The 19,558-nt window shown below is 40.9% G+C and overlaps 1 protein-coding gene across 2 annotated transcripts in view; it reads left to right on the top strand.

Moving 5' to 3' along the window:
• Window positions 1-19,558, top strand: part of LOC123960625 (speckle type BTB/POZ protein) — a 99,859-nt gene that overhangs the window by 14,114 nt on the left and 66,187 nt on the right. The window contains exon 2 of one of the 2 annotated variants that reach the window (XM_046035483.1): window positions 9,569-9,697. The exons of the other annotated variant lie outside the window; for it this stretch is intronic. The gene's annotated coding sequence lies outside the window, so the exon portion shown is untranslated. The remainder of the gene's footprint in view (window positions 1-9,568; window positions 9,698-19,558) is intronic. 2 annotated transcript variants of the gene reach the window in all.

Below are 19,558 nucleotides of genomic sequence, written 5' to 3'. Positions count from 1 at the left end.
TTGCACCTTCCTCACCAGCCGAATCAATTATCAGTGATTATGTTAGTGTCAAAGTCTTTAGCGCCGGGCTGAGCCCCACCGCCGCCACCTCCTCCTCTTTGTCGCTGTGTGGCCCAGAGGCCCAACAGAAGCCACACTACGCTGATCCCCAGTCAGAGCACTGCTGCTGCAGAGGGACAGCTTTACAGACAGCTCTAAGTTTAACCTTCCTCCTCAACAGTGGTGTGACAACGCAAGGAGAGTTTATTATGCCTGACAAAACTCCCCCATGTAGGTTCCCCTCAGTGAGAAAGCTGCATAGCGATTAGCCCTATCACGTTCAATTGTGGATGTAGCTGTCAGAGCTGGCTTGGTGGTTATGTTGTGTCCTTGGATTGTACATCGTTGCACATTGCTTGAGAAAATGTTTTGTAGTCTAAGTAATAAGAGATCACAGAGCCTTTGCTGCACCACACTTGTATTAGAAGTTTCTCATAATCTCTCCTCCACACTTTCCAAAGTATCCCATCTCTTTCTCTCATGGCTTTCCTCAGAAGTACACACTCGGCCTTGGATTTACACAGTGCATAGTGTGTGTGTGTGTGTGTGTGTGTGTGTGTATATATATATATATATATATATGTGTGTGCGCGTATTATTGCGACTGCAACACACTGGGCAGCGAGGCGGCTCATTAAAAACCCCTCTCGTCTGCAGGGTCACGGCTCTGGCTTTTCCACCTTTTGTGGATGTCAATGCGCTGACACACATACGTTCATACACCTTCTAGAGTCACAAACCTGCAAATGTAAAAGACACATAAACATTCACTTGTGCACTAACAACTGTTTGCTCGGGGTGTCTTTTCAAGTAAATAAACATCAACTGCTCCATCATGTTCCCTACCTCCTTTCTGTTTACCTGTACTCAACCAGTCAGTATGGTTCCTGTTCCGCACAATACCCAGATTTGCTGAGCTCTGACTCTAACTAGTCTCTCAGAAAACACTTTTTCTCTCCTCACCCTTTTTAAGCTTTTCGTTTTTATCCAGCACTGTCAGTCACTTTACATGTTAAAATGTCAAATGTGCAGATTAGGGCTGACCTCAAATATTAATAATAATTTTGGTGATATGGGGGTGCTCAACATCTGATTTTACATAGATCTACCAGTTTTCTCTCAATAAGTTAATATACAGCCTATTACAATACACATTTAATCGTTTAATGCTGTAAATAAACATGTAAAAAGAAAAAAAAACTTCCAATAAATGTTTTTAAAGTGCGTGAATAAAACCAAATTTCTAACCCTAACCCTGGGTCGTCAGTGTGCATGTGTATGCGTAGTATGTATGTGTGTAGTAGCAGGAGAGACGGAGCCCCAACTGGTGTTGTGCCGAGTTGTCCGCACCTCTTGAAATAGACCCGCGAGGAACCGTGACGTGCATGCAGTTGTCAGCAGTACGGCAAAAACTCTGCATAAGACCAGTGAGAGAGAAAATGGTCAACAATAAGCCTCAGTTTAGCTTCGGCTCGCAATCGCCGCCCACAAAAACACACGATTCGACTATCAGTCGACTATAGGTAGGACTTGACGATTCTGATTCGACTATGTCCCTGACTAAATCCTTAGTCAGGGACAGCCCTAGTGCAGATTTATCAGCTGATTTATCCAAACTCAGAGTCACTTGCATCCGTACAGCCAAATCATTTTTCACATTTGTTTCACTAATTTTCACAGGCATATAGAGTGATATGCTTGCTCTGTATTAGGGCTGCATGGGCGAAATGGCCAAAAAGTCATATCCCGATACCATTAGGCAGAATTCCGGTATATAATATATCTGTATTACTGATGGGCAGGATGGGGAGGGAGCAGTTTTAGCAGGCATGTTTTTACTATTTTTGGTAACTTAGCTTGTTTCTTATTTTACCGTTTTAATTATACTTCATTCTCCATCTTAAGTCTCACTCACTTATTGAAATTGCCTCCTTCAGTTCTTTGAACTCACAGACCTAACGTCTCCGCTGCAAACACGTCAGCGTTCCCCGCTTCTTACGCCGTTTCCATTACCAGTACCAGCTCGACTCGCCTTGACTCTACTTGACTCGGTTTGGCCGTCCTCCGTTTTCCATTGCAGATAGCACCCAGAGATAGCACGCCTCAGTGTAGCTGGTCGTCATAGTGACACCATACACAACTGCCGCGACGTAATGTTCAATGTGACACACACCAGCGACGCACAAACAGCTGTCTCTTGATTTTAGTTTAAACGTTTCAACATTACTCAGAATGTAAGGACAGACAAGACAGAGGTGATATGAAAAAGGTATCTGGTAGCAGATATAAGTACAACTTTTACACAATGGAAAACCAAAAAAAGGCGAGTAGAGTCCATAGACTGTAGTCGAGGCAGGTACCCTGCAGTGGAAACGGGGCTTTACCGTCTCTTTCTCCTTGTATGTCCACTTTGGTGACTTTCTTCATCAGTAGTAGGCTAGGCTGTATAAAGACCTCCCGTGATTCCTTTCACAGCAGCAGCTGAGCTGCATGTTGAGGAGGCGTGTTGATGACGTAGCCTATCAAAACAAAACCAACGTGGCCGCTAACGAATAACATCTGGCTGGTGTGTTCACTGTCGCTTTACCTGGTCCACTCTTGTAAAATATCCACAGTGTCCATCTTATCTCTCCATCTTGTTAGAGACTTTGTAACGTAATCACTGTGTTTCTCTGATAAATGCTATAATTTATCACCTAACCTGGGCAGACTACCGAAGTAGGAAACACTGAATGAACCGTGTTTTTCTATTTACAAGCCAGTGTGGACCGGCACTGTGTCTTCCTCCATCTTGTTAGAGACTTTGTGAGTAGACGGCTGCATGCAGACGCAGAGGGAGGGGTGGGGCTGTGCGGTGAGAGAGAGAGAGAGAGAGGAGCTAACTCTGGCAGGACTTTACGGAAACATTAATTAACTGAACATCAAACTTTATCGGTATAAACGGTATTGTCTAATTTCATATCTAAATTATATCAGTATACCTCATATACCGATAAACCACCCAGCACTACTCTGTCGGTCGTAAAAGTTGCAACTGCAGGCAGAGGTGGACAAAAAACAAAAGTTCACTTATGGGGTATATTTTAGTCGATAATATCTATCCATTGAAATATATCCAAATCGGCTCTGAAGTAAATACTTTAGATTGGTTCAGGACATTTCTGTAACAGCTTAAATTATGCTTTTTGCTGTTGTCTGCTCTGCAAGCTGGTCTATTGGTCTTGTTGAAGTAGAGCAATAGAGTACTGACTCTTAACAGGAGATTTGATGTAGCGGATTGTGTCACACCAACTTCAGAAGAATCTCCCAGTTAAACTGCCAGTTAAAGTGTGCAAAGTAAGCATGCTGTACCTGTTATTTCAATGTGACGGATACATTTAATCAACAGGTTGTAGTTGCAGGTTGTAAACATTAATTCAGCTACCACTAAAGTAGGCTAGTGTTTCCTCCTTCTCAGCCAACAAAAGGTAAAAACAGTTCTTTGAGATCAGATTTGGATCCAATAAGCAGATTTATTACTCAGTTCAAATTTGAGAAAATGTTGTAGAACCTCAACCCTAATGCTGGGGCCACACAGCCTGTGTGAGTAGCGTATGTGTGTCGCGGAGGTTCTTGCTTTTAATTTTCGCGCACATGTTAACCTGCTTTTGCAATTTGAAGACGACACCTTTGACTGGGAGCTGGTGATGGGGATTTAGATCAATAGATTGACAGAAAACATAATCATTTGATTAATTGATAATGAAAAAAATATATTATAAGTAATTAAGTCCAATCCTCCAGAAAAGCCAGCTATTTACTGGAGATGAAAGCTGCAGTCTAGCTTATGCCTTTGCATTAGTGGAGCTCTCTGTGGAAATAAATCAGCGGTCAGGTCTGAAGTTGCCAGTTAGGATTAGAGGTTTTAAATTCAGCTGCTGTGGTTCTTTACTTGACAAGCCTCCGCTGTTGACAGTGGTTTGAGGCTTTTAAGATCTAACATGTCCGGCTGCTATCTAAGATTGTTTCTTTGACTCGCTGTCGACCTCCCTGCCTCTCCGTCTGCCCCTCCTCTCCTTCTTTACGTTACCCAGTGTTGAGTGGGGGTAAGGAGAGATAGTAATCTGCTGTAGCCTTGGCACTCTCTCGCACTCTGGTCTCATTGAAGAAGATTGATGGCCCTCTTTCTGGAATAGCTGTTGTTTTGGATGGCAAGAGAAAAAGATGGAGGCAGAGAAGTGGATTTAGAATGAAAAACTGAGCTAGGGAGGCGGAGGGAGGGCAGGCAGTATAGGGGGAAAGCGAGAAATGTAGGGGGGTGAATGATAGTTGTAAAAGATGGAGAAATGGAAGAGGAAATGTCATGTGGAGGAGCTTGAGAGCTCATTAAATTTAGTTTGTATTTTATTGAGTGAGAGTATGCATCCACCTGTGATTGGTTTCAGATTTACACATCATTCTTTTTTCTGATGCACACATGAGTTATGGAATTGGCTGCACTTAGTTTGCATGTCAGCAGGATTATATTTAAATGTCAGCTTTTCTCTCAGGATGCAAAGGAGCCAGGGACGCACTTTGATGGAAACGACTTTGTACATGTCTCATGTTTCTGTTGCATTACAATGCTGTAGCCTTTAAGCCTTTAAGGTATCTGGTGTCCACTATTAGTAGTCCATGCTGCATTGCTAGGGGGAATTAGCGGCCCTTCATCCCTCGTCATGATGGGTGTATTGCTCAGTGCCTGTGTGTGGGCGGCACTGGGTTGATTGGCTGTGATGACAGTTATGCTCTTAATTGTGTCAGTTATTCTTCCTCTGTGGCTCTTTTTGGAAGTAGTGAAGCGCTTGATGTAACCCCCCTGGCGTTTTGTTCCTGTCTGCATATTGGTCTTTTTAAGTCTGTGCAGGTTTTAGGAGCGGTGAGATGGAGAAGAGCAAGTCTTTCTTCCTATTTAATTCTCTCTTCTTTTGAGAGCAGAATTGAGTCTGATATTTTTTATATTCTTTGGGCTACCCCCATCTATCCATGTCCCTCTCTGCCCTCTGCTTAATTTGTCTTCTATCCCTTTAGTGTGTCTCATTTTTTTGTTCCTCTGTTTCTTGACTATTGTTTGAGCTGCTGTTCCGTTTCTTTCTCTCTCTGTCTCTCTTGCTGTTTCATCAGCCTGTTGTAGTTCGACCTATCTTTCATCCTGACTCTCCCCCCTCTGTGTCTTGTCAGCTTTTCATTTTTCTGCTTTCCATTTTCTCTGCTCTTGTATTTTTGTTTCCCACCTCCCTGTCTGGCAGCATTTTCCTGCCGGACAGACAGTGCTATCTTGTGATGATCAGACATTGCTGGGGTCAACCAGTCAGGCCTACGTGGCATGACTGGCTGGATTGTCTATTCTCATCTGTCATTGTCTTAACTGACCACTTGAGACTGCCAGAGTCATTGGAGGGCAAACGACAAAGGACAGAAAGACAGGAAGGGCATGGAGGCTGGGTCCCATCCTGCTCATCCAAACCGTTGATGGGGTTGTTACAAGCTCCAGGTCATACCTCATTTCCGGTGGTCCCAATTCAGTATCACACCTCTGACTGAATACAGAAAGTGTTTGATTATCATTTTTAGTTGCAAAAGTGGAACAATGAGAAAGGAAGCAGAAGATATTGAAGTTGGGGACATTGTCATTACTGTGCTGATCATTATATCATGATATAGCATTATAGGGGGCAGCAGAAACAAGCCGTGAACAAAACACTGACTCATTATTATGTTTTATGTTGATATGGAGAACGTGTTAGCAACAATAGCATTCACCAGAGTTGTGCTTCTGGAGGTTGTAAGTTCAATAGTCTCCACCAACCTTTGAGGGAAATATCTGTCTCTTCTATTTGTCTCAGCTGCTAAATAGTCTATTATATTCACCTGCTAGTAGCTGACAATTGTATGTCTACCATTTAGTGCTTGGCAGGTAGGCTGCAGTTATTTTTGTAGAGCTTTTTTGCTGAAGTAATTAAAAAAATTGAAATGAAAATTAAAAAAATTACATTATGAGAGCAGTGAGAGTGAACCAAAACCAGAGATCCACCGATTGCAATTTTCTTGGCCATTCCCGATTTTTTTTCTTTCTAAGAACTATAATTGACAGCATACACGAAATTTTAAAACTTTTCTTTAATGGAAAATAAACCTCTATTACTGCAGCATAGTAAAACACTGACTTTTAAACCATTACATAAATAATTGAAATTATCCTATACTTCTAGTAGGTTATTTCTAGTGCCCGACCTATATGGGATTGTTAAGTCCGATACCGATTTTGATATTTGAGGATTTTAAAATCCGATAGCCGATGTATCGGCCGATATTCTTTTTCCCCTTATTTTAAGAAACGCATAACATAAACAAAGATTATCCCTAACATTGGTTATGTTGAGACTTCACTAAGATACCATGACATAATGCAGTTCAAAAATAAACTTTTATTGTTAGAAATAGTATTTTGAACAAAAGTACAACAAAATATATTAAAATGTTGATAAAAGAGTCAAATGCATAAAACTACAGTAAGCAACTCACCGGGATCACAGAGTGTGAAAGCTACCACGAGCTAATCACCGTAGTTGCGGCAGAGCCGCTCTGGTAGACTGCGGTCAGCTGATGTTTTGTTTTGTGGTGCTGCAGTGTTGTTAACTGAGGAGCTACAGCGCGCCCTCTGGTGGGCAAACTATACAACACTCATGACATGAGGGAAGGATCCGACTCTCTGTTTCTCTTTTTTAATAGTCATATATTAGCTTATATCGGCCGATAATATCTGCAAAACGATAGATTGGTCGGGCTCTAGTTATTTATTATCTCTCCATTTTAATTCTACTTAATTTGCCACCTTATTTTATTGTTTGCTCACAAACTGATTTAATCAGCTCACATAGCTTTTCCGTTCAGACACACATGCACACACCTATACCTGTTTTGCTCTGTCTCTCTCTCCCTGTGTCTGCTCTGTTGACTTTTTTCAGCAGTTTTAAAAAGTCAGACAAAAAACACAACTAGCATTTTGGATTTTTCCACTCATGTTTTCACAGCAGCAGGTGAGCCATGTGTGCAGGCTTGTTGTTAATAACGTCGCCTATCTAAACGTTAAAGACCAACGCTGTGCCGAATGACATCGGCACCAACAGCTGTGTTCACGGTTTTCTCTCTGTCTGTCTTGGCCTGCCCATGTAAAGTCTGTGTGGGAAACACCTTATTTTCGTCAGGTATTTCAAATTGCGAGTACTGTCTTCTTCACTCACTATGAAGAACTTCCATGCTAACGGCATATTTTAGCTCCTGAGTTTGTGTGACTGTGACAGTATTCTGTGTCTGTGCCGCTGTGCATGACGCGAAACATCATGCTGTGCAGCATCCGTGTAAATTTGACCGGCACACAATCGGACACATGACACTAATCGGCCCCAGTCACCGGTCCATCAATTGGTGCATCCCTAACTAAAACAATATGCTGAAAGCCAAAAGCTCTGCAGAACTGAGGAGAACTGCAGAGTTGCGTTATAATTCTCTCTGGAGTCCTTACTACAGGCGCCCCGTTTCACAGACAAGTTATCATGTGATCCATTGTTAATATAAAAACACATTTATTATAGCTACCATAAAGAAAGAGACCCTTAAAATACTTATTAGTGATTAGGGATAGAAATCTATTCTTATTCTTATTGTTCCAAATGATCTGATGTCTGGCATTATTGAGGTCTGACTGGGGCTGCAACAAGTTGAGGAAGCTGAGACTGGTAGGGTGCCTGTATTCATGTAGAACAGTGATGAGGCTGCTGTGCCAAAGCTGTGCAGTCATCTGAAAATATCCAATATTCTCTGTAGCTATGGTAGAGTAAGCTACATACTGCATTTTGTAATGGTGAATGTGATGTAAGACCACGAGAGAAAAAAGGATTACTGAAGTTACAGTCTAAACTTTGATTGCTGAAAATCACAATCAAAAGCCACAAAGATTGTGATTTATCATGCAGGTGGAGTGTCAGGCAGGATGGTCAGTCCCCACTTTGCCTGTTGAAAATGTTTTATTAAACTAGGCTCAATAGATTTTTTTTAAATGGGGCCTATTGATCTGGGTTGCGTCTATTTTGTTGTCATGTTTGGACTACAGTCTGCTTTGTTGAGTGAGTAAGAAGGATCACATATTAATTTCAGGTGAGCTATTGATCAGACGGTCTTGGGCCCATACACACATCACACAGCCAGGCTGCCTTTTTGACATTTCTTTCAAGGCTCCACGTCTGTATTTTGCATCTGATTGACATTTCCTTGGTATGTGTAAACATGTGGATCTTAAGATATTTCATTCAGTCATCTCCTCTCTCTCTGAGGTAAAAGCCCACGGGCATTTTGGATACTGGTCATGAATACAAACAGCTTAATTGTAAAAAGTAGCCTATTCTTTCTTCAGTACGTCTGGGCCAAATGTAAGTTAGCGTTTAGTCTTTTAGTTAATGTCATAATTTATTTAACTTCTGAGGCTTGTAACTGACTTTTCTGTAGCTGTTGTCATAGTTTAAAGTCATTCATGCCTTTTTTAAATTCAGCTTTGTGCTTTATGAGCTGGTTATAAAAGAAAATTAACACAGATCTAGTTCAAATGTCTTAAATGTCAGGCATCTTTATGGATTGGCTGAATTATGAGCCCAAAGAACATCATTGTGGCTGTTTAGCTTTAGACATTTGTTATAATCCACAGACCTTTCTAGAATAATGGTTGGCCAAACGCAACCAGCTGGCTCTGTGAAATCCTGTTTGTCTGTGGTTGGCAGGCTTGTGGAGTATGAGTAAGCGTCCTCGGTCATGTTTATTTAGGTAGAGGTGGTATTTGAAAGAGAATTAGACTTGGAGGATTTTAATGAGACTGCCAGTGCATACCTCTATGCTGGAGTTGAGTGCCACTGTGGGTCTGTTCTATCAGATGGTTGTACTGTCTCTGTGGGCCCTTTATACATCGCATTAGCATGCAGCATGTACATCTGAATTATATCCACAAAGATTTTTATCCATATTTATGGGTCAGTGTAAATATACCCCTAAAAGTATTAAGGAAGCATTAAGCTTGCTTTGAATCTTATTGATATAAGCACCATCTTTTGATTTGTTATAATGAGATTGCATTCCTTCATGGCTCTGTTTACACCTGTAGCTTAGTTTGCGGTTTGGATACAGTCCAGATACAGTTTGTGTTTGGATTAGTGTTTTAATGCTGGGTGTAATTATGTAAGGAGTCCCTGTCCCACTTTGTTCCGCCTCGCTGTGTAAACCTCACCACAGTCTTGGTAAAACATGTGTCTTTGTAATATCTTGTCACACAGACACACACGCAGGCACACACACTCTATCTCAACAGTGTTTTGCATTCAAGTCTCCTACATAACAGATGCGCACACAAACAGTCAACTTGACAAGGAGTCTCTTGCAAGAATATGATAAGGCACTGGCTCACACCCACACTCACTCTCACAACTACAGTCTTGTTGATTCTTTCTGCTGTTTGCGTTTGCAGCTTGCCAAGAAGCTCAGGCAGACATGCAGTACTGACAAACCTACTGACAGAGAGAACTGACGGACAGAGTCCAGCTGGCGAGTCATGGCAGCAGCGAGCGGAACAGATGTGCGGGGGACTTTGATCTAGGTGAGCATCAAGTGGGGTGAGGATCTGGGGGAGGGAAGTGGGGGTGTCGGTCTGTACCAATATTAGGAAATGGCAAGTATACTGTTGAAAGGGGCCTGAAAATGGTGTCTGTAGGTCCTCAAGGCCTTTGAACTAACTTGTAACTAGTGTATTTTAAAATTGTTGCAGTCTTCCTGATGTGATGTGTTCTGCACTGATTTGTCAGCCCAGACAAATATTGTAATAGGTTTAGGTTTAATTTGATTTACATGTTTATTTATTTGACATTCTATGTTCTTTTGAATTCTACATTTGGCTAAAGTTGTCTTCAGTAGTCTACTTTATAGATCTGCAGGTGCAGACATGTCATGGAAAATAACAAACCCTAAGTTGCAGGTCAGTAGTTTGTCTCAAGAGAACTACATATTGCTTTGCTTTTTGAAATGCATACACCAGTTGTGAGATGTTTAGGGTTGACCGTTAGAGTGGGTAAGAGGAAACTGATGGTCCAGAATGAGAAATCAGGTAGATGGTTTGAATAGAAAACACAAACCTTCGAAAAGAATGAAGGTGACAGAAGATCTAAAGGCTACCAGTGGAGGAATACCAAGTAGCAAGAGAACAGAGGATGCAGCAGACACTTGATCATCTAAATGGCAGCAGCTGTGTAAGATGTTTCAGGTGGCATTCAGCCGTCATTTAAAAGTGGAAGTTGCACCCAGTTTTAATACAATTCTAAGAGTGAAAAAAGAGGAAGGAGATCAGGATTTAAGAAGGGAAATTGAGGGTGGAGGCATGGAGGATGTGCTAACATGAGAGGCAAAAAAGAACAATAAAATATATCCTTCAGGGGATATTATGTGGGCCTGTGAGTTCCATGCCTCCCCTGAAAACTTTTCCATGTTAATTAGGTAATGTAAAACTAGCAAGAACAGCAAGACGGCAAGAAAGCAAGAGCAAAAGCTAGATGAAAAGGCAGTATAAAATAGCACAGTCTATTCAGTTAGAGGCCATAAGACAGATTTCTTCGTGTGCTGAGAGGAGAAAATAGTAAATGATAGTGCATTATTGATGTGACATATTGGCTTGCCGGTGTGTACAGGTTTGTCTGCTGTTTCACTGCTTCATAAAACGTTTAACAAAGTGAATCTATCGTTTCAGTTTAATAGGTAAATGTAGAGCAAATGTAGACACATGAGAAATTTCAGGACACAGTGCAAATCTATTCTCCATGTTCCCATATGTTTGGAGCGTGATTTACCTTCATATATTCAGAGTGAAACTAGCATTTCACCTGGCAGTGTCTTCTAACATCAGCGTTGCTACATATATCCATGAAAATTAAATCTGTGTGTAGGATTTGTTGAGAAATGCTGGGATATTTTAATCACCCCCTTTCTAGATTATCGTACAGACAGAGCATCATGCAGAATCAACATGAAAATGGTTTTGCAGATGTACGTGAGGCAGTGCTTGTGATATTGGATTTCCTGGCTGTGACTTAATTTCTGTTCTCTCAGGAAACTCAGAATAGTTTCAGTATTGAAAATGATGAAAACCACTGTGTGTGTGTCTTGTTTTTGTTCAAGACTAGATGTGTGTATCCTGTGTGTATGCCTGTAGTGTACAAGCGAGTGAAAGACAGTCCTTGCTGACCCTGCAGTTACAGCCAATTTGCTGTGATCACAGTGACAAGTGTCTCCATATGGATACTTAGTAATTAGCTAAGAAGAGATGGAGAAAAGTTGGAGTTGGTGGGGCATTAGAGGACCTGTCAGAGGGACATCTTACCCCTTCCCCCGCCCCACCAGCTCTGTCAGTGGGCTAGTCTGTCCCCCCAAGTCACTTCAATTACACTTGCCTGTTCAGTTAATTGAAGCCACTTCAGATCAGTCAGAAGAACTGGACACCTGCACAGACCACCGCGCTCACCTGACCTGTCAGTCACTACTGCCAGTTGCCTACCACACACAGCCACATCCTACCACATTTCAAACATCAGGTCACAGCAGGGATCCCAGAGAGATGCATAGGATACACCCACACAACCCCAGCTCACTATATCTGTCCCAATTGTGGTCTAAGCCAGAGTACATTTGCACCTGTCTGTTCTGAAGTGTATTTAGTTTCTGTTATTTCGACAGGTGAGAGCAGAGGCTTTTAAACTATAATAATAACTACACAACAACATCCAAAAATGTGGACCTCAAGTGAACAAGGCAATGTATTAGGAGTTAGAACTTCATCTACAAGAAATAAGCCTGGTAGTTTTATTGTTGTAAAGAGACTGATGTTGTCATCTGATATCTAGCACTTACACATGCTTGAAAAGCCAAGACAAACAAATTGAACCAAGAACAAATTTGTTCTTAAGATGCAGACAATACAATTCTAAACTGCACAATAGAGCAGAAAAGAAGTGTTGAAGATCAGTGCAAACAAAGAGCCAAGACTGCAAGTCCACAAAGCTCAGCTAAAGTGACACAGACAGCAGTTGGATTTGTTTTGACTAAATTGTCCCCCACATGGCTTTTGTTGATAGATTGCAGCAGAATTGAAAATTGTGTATGGTTATCATAAAGGCAACCAATGCATGAATGCAACAGAAAAACTGCTTTCACTCAGATTTGGACCACAACAAACTGAATGGGGTGTGGTTTCATTATTCACAATTCTCTTTTTATTTGGACAGAACACATGGTTAGATGCACAACCATCAAGTCCTCATACCTAAAGGACAACATGTATTTGTTTGTCATTACCTTCCATGTCAAAGTCACCAACCATTTATTTACTACTGTGACATCAAGAGGTGGCTTCTTAGAAAATGTTCTTGTAAATGTAAGCATGCAGGCTATTGTAGGATTTGGAACAAACAAGCAATGCTGTGTTTTTTTCTGGTGAGGACAATTTCACAGTTCTCCTGGAGCAGGCAAGTGGCTCAGTGCCTTGTTCACTGACACATCAGCAGGGCTGACCTGCACCTTAAGGTCCACTAGTTGTGGGGTTGTCGCTGCAACACCTTGTTGCCCTAAAAGGGGAGACATGTATATTTGACATCCTACAGGAATTGAGCATAGTTTAATACTTTTCTCCTGAATATAATGCTCCTCTGTTGGTTCTGCAGTACTGCTTTCCATAATACTGAACACTAGGGGATGTGTGAAGTAGAACCACAGGGGAATAGATTTTGAGACAACCCACTCGGGAGTGAACGTCTCAAATGAGAAGTGGAGCTTGTGTATTGTTTTAAATGCCAGGCTTCTCCTCATTTGGTGCGCTGTCTTGTGCAAGCCTTTAGTTGTAGTTCAGTCAGCTGACATTTAATGCTCAGCCATTACATACTCTGCTGCTGCTTTAGTATAGGACTAGTTGTTAGCACCATGAATATGAACAGACAGATGTGACAGCTGGCCAGCCATATGTGACAAGCCTTTTAGATCTTTATGCCTTAATTATTCCCTCCCTTGGGACCAATATGGGCATTTTAGATCTTAAAACTCAGACCTTACAAACTGCCAGCCTCCAGTTGGCATTGTGTGTCTCTTGGCAACCTCCGAGCAGACCCTGAAAGGTGCTTGATAACTGCTCACAGCTAAATTCATTTCTGTCAGCAGTGTGTGGTACGATGGTTGCTTTCAAATTTATCACAGTGTTATAAAAAATCATTGTCTGTATATCATGTCTGTTGTTTACTGATAAGTGGCTCTGAGGTTCCTTACGTTTTTTTCTTAATTAAGTTTTTGTGGGAGTTATTATTATTTTTATAGTGTGGGCTTTGAGAAACCCTTTGAGACTCACTGTGATTAAGGGTTATAAAAATAAAATTGACTTTATTAATAACTGGAAGCGGAAGTTGAATTATTTTGAATACAATCTATAAATATCTAATCTGATATCTAATCATTTTCACACAGCTCCTATAATCCTGCTGCAGAAGGCAAGTATGTGTTTTTATATTTTATTTAGATGATGTCACACGGCAGGAGAGCCCATTTATGGCTCCTTCATGTATTACGGTGAATTACGAGCTACTGCCATCGCTTTGATTTTAAAAGAAAACACAGTCATTTTATTTATCACATTGTTGTATAAGCGGTATGAATCTTTTTCTCTCTCTGTCTCTGTTCCCCTGTCTGTCTGTCTCACCTGGGTCGTCCCACACATTCTCATTTCTCTTGTTATCCCAGGTTCTAATTTCAGTTGCTGCGGCAACCCTGAGGCTCCCTCCACTTATTCCTCTTCCCTCGTCTCTCCGAGCTCCTTGTTAAGTGTGGCAGAGCAGGTTAATGATTGTGTTTTATTTATATTTGTCCTCCGGTAGGGTTCCTTTTGATGGGCCACACATGTATTTACTAAGTCTGGCTTTATATTATACTGTATCTTCATTTCATGTCTGTCTTGCTTACTTGCTCGCTTCTTGCCTTTTAAATTTCTTTCTTTCTTGTTTTGTTTAGGTCTGTCTTTGTGTTTTCTTGTTTTTCTCATGGCACTGCAGACAGTGTTAGCTGGCAGTCGTGCAGTAAATCGTGGTCACTCAAGGACACTATAGGATCAGTTAGGCTTGTCTGATTGTTTGCCTTTATGCTAATCAAGTGGAAATGGAAACTCTTGTAAGTTCCCACATTTGTAGAATTCTTACTGTAAGGGATGCATAATATTAAGCCTTTTACAATTATTTGATAGTATAGCTATAATTATGATGGTTATGTACTTGGGGTTCACCTACTATACTCCATCTGTAATGCTGGTGCAGATTTAGACATTCACTAAAACACTGCTGTTTTAGTATCTGCCTTGATTTATTACTAATCACAACATTGTTTTAGTGCATGTGTATACTTAAAGCAAACAAATTACTTGAACTCAAATATTGAAGATTCAATTTGTCATGAAGTTTTGTTCTTTTTTCTTCATCTATAAAAGCTTTTCTGTGAGATGCTGACTTTCACAGTGTTGCCTTAAGGGAAAAAAATGTTATTGTAAATATCTCAACAGGGAAAATATAGGGGAGAGCCGGGAACATTGAAACACTTTTCAGATATACGTCATTTTAAAACATAACGTTACGGACAGAAATCATTTGCTGTTATCATCAACAACTCATGTGTGTTCTATCAATACCAGGTGCTATCTTGTTAAAATGTGGAACGACTTCAGTATAATTTCACTTTGAACGAAATGTGCGTATTGTTTCATTTGTCCTTCTTAATACTTAATTGCAAACTTATTATGTCCTTTTTCTTAAAACAAATTTGTATAAATATCACTTAGCTAGCTAACTAGAATATCCAACAGTTAACGCGCGACAGCGACTCCTGACTTTTTAAACTTCACTAGCTTCTAAACTGTAAAACTTTGATGTACTAACAAATCTGTCGTGTGATCATGACCATGGCACATGAAACAGTAAACACAACCTGTCATTAAAAAAAAAAAAGATCACTCGAGTGAATTTACATTTTCGTGATTTCATGTTTCTTTCGTATAACTCCATGAAAGTGTGACATATACACCTGATTTTTCGCAGTTCTGGTAAGTACTGTGTACTGTATGTGCTGAGGTAGTTTGGCATATCAGACTTGTATGGGCTCGGAGAAAATCGCTGTGTTTCATTCATCCCGCGTTTCTCCCCTACTCTTATTTGTAATTTTATTTAAATTTTAAAATTACATAAACAGTTCTTTTTTTTAATTGAATACCTTTCGAATTGTCTAATAATTGTCAAGTTCAAACAAATAGCCGGTTAAAGCTAAAACAAATTGTCAGTAACAAATGAATCAGTAAAACATCAAATGGACGCCATAACGCCACAAGCTGACCAATATATTGTGCAGCTTTTACAGGTAGCCTGAATTCAGTTCCACGACGTACCAAAACGAGAACCAATAAAATGTGTAGTAGATGTACCATGGGTGTGGACAGTTCCATACTTGTTCACAGCATCTGTGAAATTTACATTGAACTATTCTGTTCTGTTGGTCTTCTTCTGTACATTACCATACTATACCATACTATGACCGTTACAGTATGCACATTCCCACCATTCCCCCCAGTTTTTGCAATATAACTTACTTACATATTACACTGACATTGCACATATTGTACATATTTTTCTGTAAAAATGTTTCTATTTTTCTGTTGTGTAAATAAATCCAAAATTGTAATCCTAACCCTGGGTCGTCAGTGCGCATGTGTAGGTGTAGCGTGTATGTGTGTAGTGACAGAAGAGGAACGTCTGCTGAAGAGAGAGCCCCAGCTTCACTGGTGTTGAATTGTTGCCGAGAGTGATTCTGGCCCACATTCAGAGCAGAATACCGGACACCCTGGACCTGATGCAGTACACCTACTGGCCCAACAGGTCAACCTCCGAGGCCATCAAAGACTCCTATATCAGGATGCTCTTTGTTGACTTCAGCTCTGCTTTTCATAAAACCATCCCCCTCAAACTCACCCACAAACTGTCTGCACTTGGACTGCACCACTCTGTGACTGGCTCCTGGACTTTCTGACTGGCAGGCCCCAGTACCTCAGCTACCATTATAATAAACATTGGCACTCCACAGGGACGCGTCCTCAGTCCCATCCTCTACACCCTGTTCACTCATGACTGTGCTGCCTCCCACAAGGACAACATCGTACGGAAGCTCGTAGACGACTCCACAGTGACAGGACGTATCACTGGCAAGGACGAAGCGGCCTACAGGAGGGAGGTGGCCAGCCTGGTGGCATGATGCGAGGACAACAACCTCACCCTTAATACAGACAAAACGAAGGAGGTAATAGTGGACATGAGGAAGGAGAGGAGACCTCATCATCCACTGTTTGCCCGGGAGCTTGAGGTAGAGAGGGTGAGCAACCTCAAATATCTGGCCGTCCACATCAGCGAGGACCTCACTTGGACACTGAACACCACACAGCTGGTCAAGAAGGCTCAACAGCGGCTTTACTTCCTAGGGAGACTGAGGAAGTTTGGTATGTCACCTAAGATCTTCAGCAGCTTCTACAGGTGCACTGTTGAGAGCATCCTGAGTAGCTGCATCACCGTGTGTTATGGCAGCACTACTGCTATGGACCGCAAACGCCTGCAGAGAGTGGTGAAGACAGCTGAGAAGATCACCAGGATTCCACTACCCTCCCTGCAGAGCATCTACCATCAAAGAGTCCACAGGAGAGCTGCATCCATTATCAAGGATCCCACCCACCCCCAACACAAACTGTTCACACTTCTACCCTCGGGTCGGAGGTGCAGAAGTGTGAAATGTAGGACTACACGACTGAAGAACTCTTTCTTCCCCACTGCCATCAGACTCCTAAACAGTTAATCGGCATCAGGGCTCCATAATCATAACCATCTCACTCTGTACCATGACATGTTAATTGCACTATTTTTTGCACACATCTGCACAATTCATCAGTTGCACAATTGTTAATTCGTCTGCCTGCACAACGACGAAGTGTATATATTTGTTAATATTTTTTTCTGCGTCTGATGTTTACAGTTTTTATATTTGAAGCTTATTTTATATCTCTATTTATCATATTTTCTTCATTGCATATATATATATTATATTTATATATTTATTTATAATTTATATTTTTATTTTACTTTTATTGTAGGCATTTGATGTGGACAGCAAAGTTAGAATTTCAGTGTACAGGAACCCCCCCGGACTCCCCCAATACAGTGAACACGTGCACATTCGAGAGGCCTTTTAATGTGGCCAGCCTAAGGCACACCTGTGCAATACCCATGCTGTCTGATCAGCATCTTGATATGCCACACCTGTGAGGTGGATGGATTATCTCGGCAAAGGAGAAGTGCTCACTGACACAGATTTTGATGGATTTGTGAAATCCGACTTTTGTGTACATAGAGAAAGTCTCTCTCTCTTTCTCTTTTTTATATATATATATATATATATATATATATATATATATATATAAAGGAAAAATGGAAGCAGGTGCACTGGACTGGACTCAAAATTTTAAATATTTGGCTGCAGCAGACGGCAGTTTGTTTGCCAAAAGAGCCAGAGAGCAGTACAAGAATGGGTGTCTGCAGGCAACAGTGAAGCATGGTGGAGGTTCCTTGCAAGTCTGGGGGCTGCATTTCTGATAACAGATTTGAGGATTTAGTCAGAATTAATGGTCTTCTAAATGCTGAGAAGTACAGGCAGATACTCATCATACATTACCATCAAGGAGGTATCTGATTGGCCACAGAGCCCTGACCTCAACATCATCGAGTCTGTCTGGGATTACATGAAGAGAGAGAAGAAACTGAGGCCTCCTATATCCACAGAAGTACTCTGTGTTGCAGTCCCAGATCTTTGAGCCACCTTACCTGCAGAGTTCCTTCAAAAACTATGTGCAAGTGTACCTAGAAGAATGGATGGTGTTTTGAAGTCAAATATTGATTTGATTTACATTTTCTTCTATTCACTTACTTTGCATTTTTAAAATTGGTTATTAATATAATCTATTAAATGTCTATTTTTGAAAGCATTCTTACTTTACAGCATTTTTGAATGTAAATTACACCTGCCTAAAACTTTTGCACAGTACTGTATATACTGTATATATGTAATGTATACGTAACTGTATACTGCATATCTTCCTTTTAAATTTTTAGCTCTCCTATAGTGCTACTTTTATAATCTTTGATCTGTTTATTGCCTATTTTATTGTTTTATTTATTTCTAATTTTAACATTTAGAATATTTGTTTAAACATTTTCTGTGTACCTTGGAAGGGGCTAAAACTGCATTTTGTTGTTCAGTGCTGTCACAATAAAACTGAACTTTGAAACTTTCTTTCCTTCCTTGGCTACTATCGTTCATCATTTCTTCCCTCACTATGTCTGTTTTTCTTCCTTTCACACTTCCTTCTGTTACTTCTTCAAGTCCATCTTGCTTATCCAAAGTTACAGGTTCTGGAATCTGATTTGTTTTGACGTCTGTCTTCCTTGTTTGCTTTGCTTTCTCAGGTTCTGTCTGTCAGAACATTCCTGTTTTTTTTCTTCTACTGTTTTTCTCATTGGTGATATTGTACTGTGGATAAACCCTTTTTGTATTTAGATGCATCAGTGCAAGAAAAAGGCAGGTTCCTTCACCTTCTCATTTTTGCCTGCTTTCCGTCATTCATTCCTCCATTATTTTCCTACCCTTCCGTTATTACGCTCTCTTTTTATCTTTTTCGTATTTATGATGTATGTATGTATTTGACATGATCTAAGATAAATGCTGTCTGCCTTCCCACTGTTTTTTCACTTGTCTTGTTTCTTTCTTTTTAAGTCTTTGGTCCCTCTGTCCATCACTGCCTGTTGTTGCTACCATATTGGCATCTGCCGGAGCAGAGAAAGTCTCTCTGGTGCTTTTGATTGTTCGTTCAGAGATTGGAATGTGCCTGTCTGACTCCAGTGACTTCATTAGAGTGATAATCTCAGAGGGGGTCTCCACCAAAGGCAGCTGATTTGTCTGGGCCATTTAGACAAAAGAAGAAACGTGTGGAATAGTTAACATGTGTAATTTCAAATGGCAGAATAGGCGGAGACGATTAGATTTGGGGCTGAAAGTTTGGTAGTGGCAGGAGTGCTCTCAGAGATAACGAAAGAGAGGGAGATGAATTAGGAAGGCTTGGATTCACAGCATAACTGTTGGTTACGCTCCCAGATTCACTGCAGAGATCTGAAATGTCACTGTGTGTGTGTGTGTGTGTGTTATTGTGGTGTATAGCAGCTTTATCTGCCTGGCATTTCCTGCTTTCAGAACCGACTACAGCACCAGGCACCATCTGATGACCCTCCAAAAATCTCAGTATTGCAGAGAATATTGAGGGGGACACATGTAACCTTAACATGAATTAGGAAGGCTTGGATTT

Source organism: Micropterus dolomieu, linkage group LG02 (assembly GCF_021292245.1).
Source record: "Micropterus dolomieu isolate WLL.071019.BEF.003 ecotype Adirondacks linkage group LG02, ASM2129224v1, whole genome shotgun sequence".
NCBI classification, from domain to species: Eukaryota; Metazoa; Chordata; class Actinopteri; order Centrarchiformes; family Centrarchidae; genus Micropterus; species Micropterus dolomieu.
This window is presented reverse-complemented; position numbering and strand designations above follow the sequence as displayed.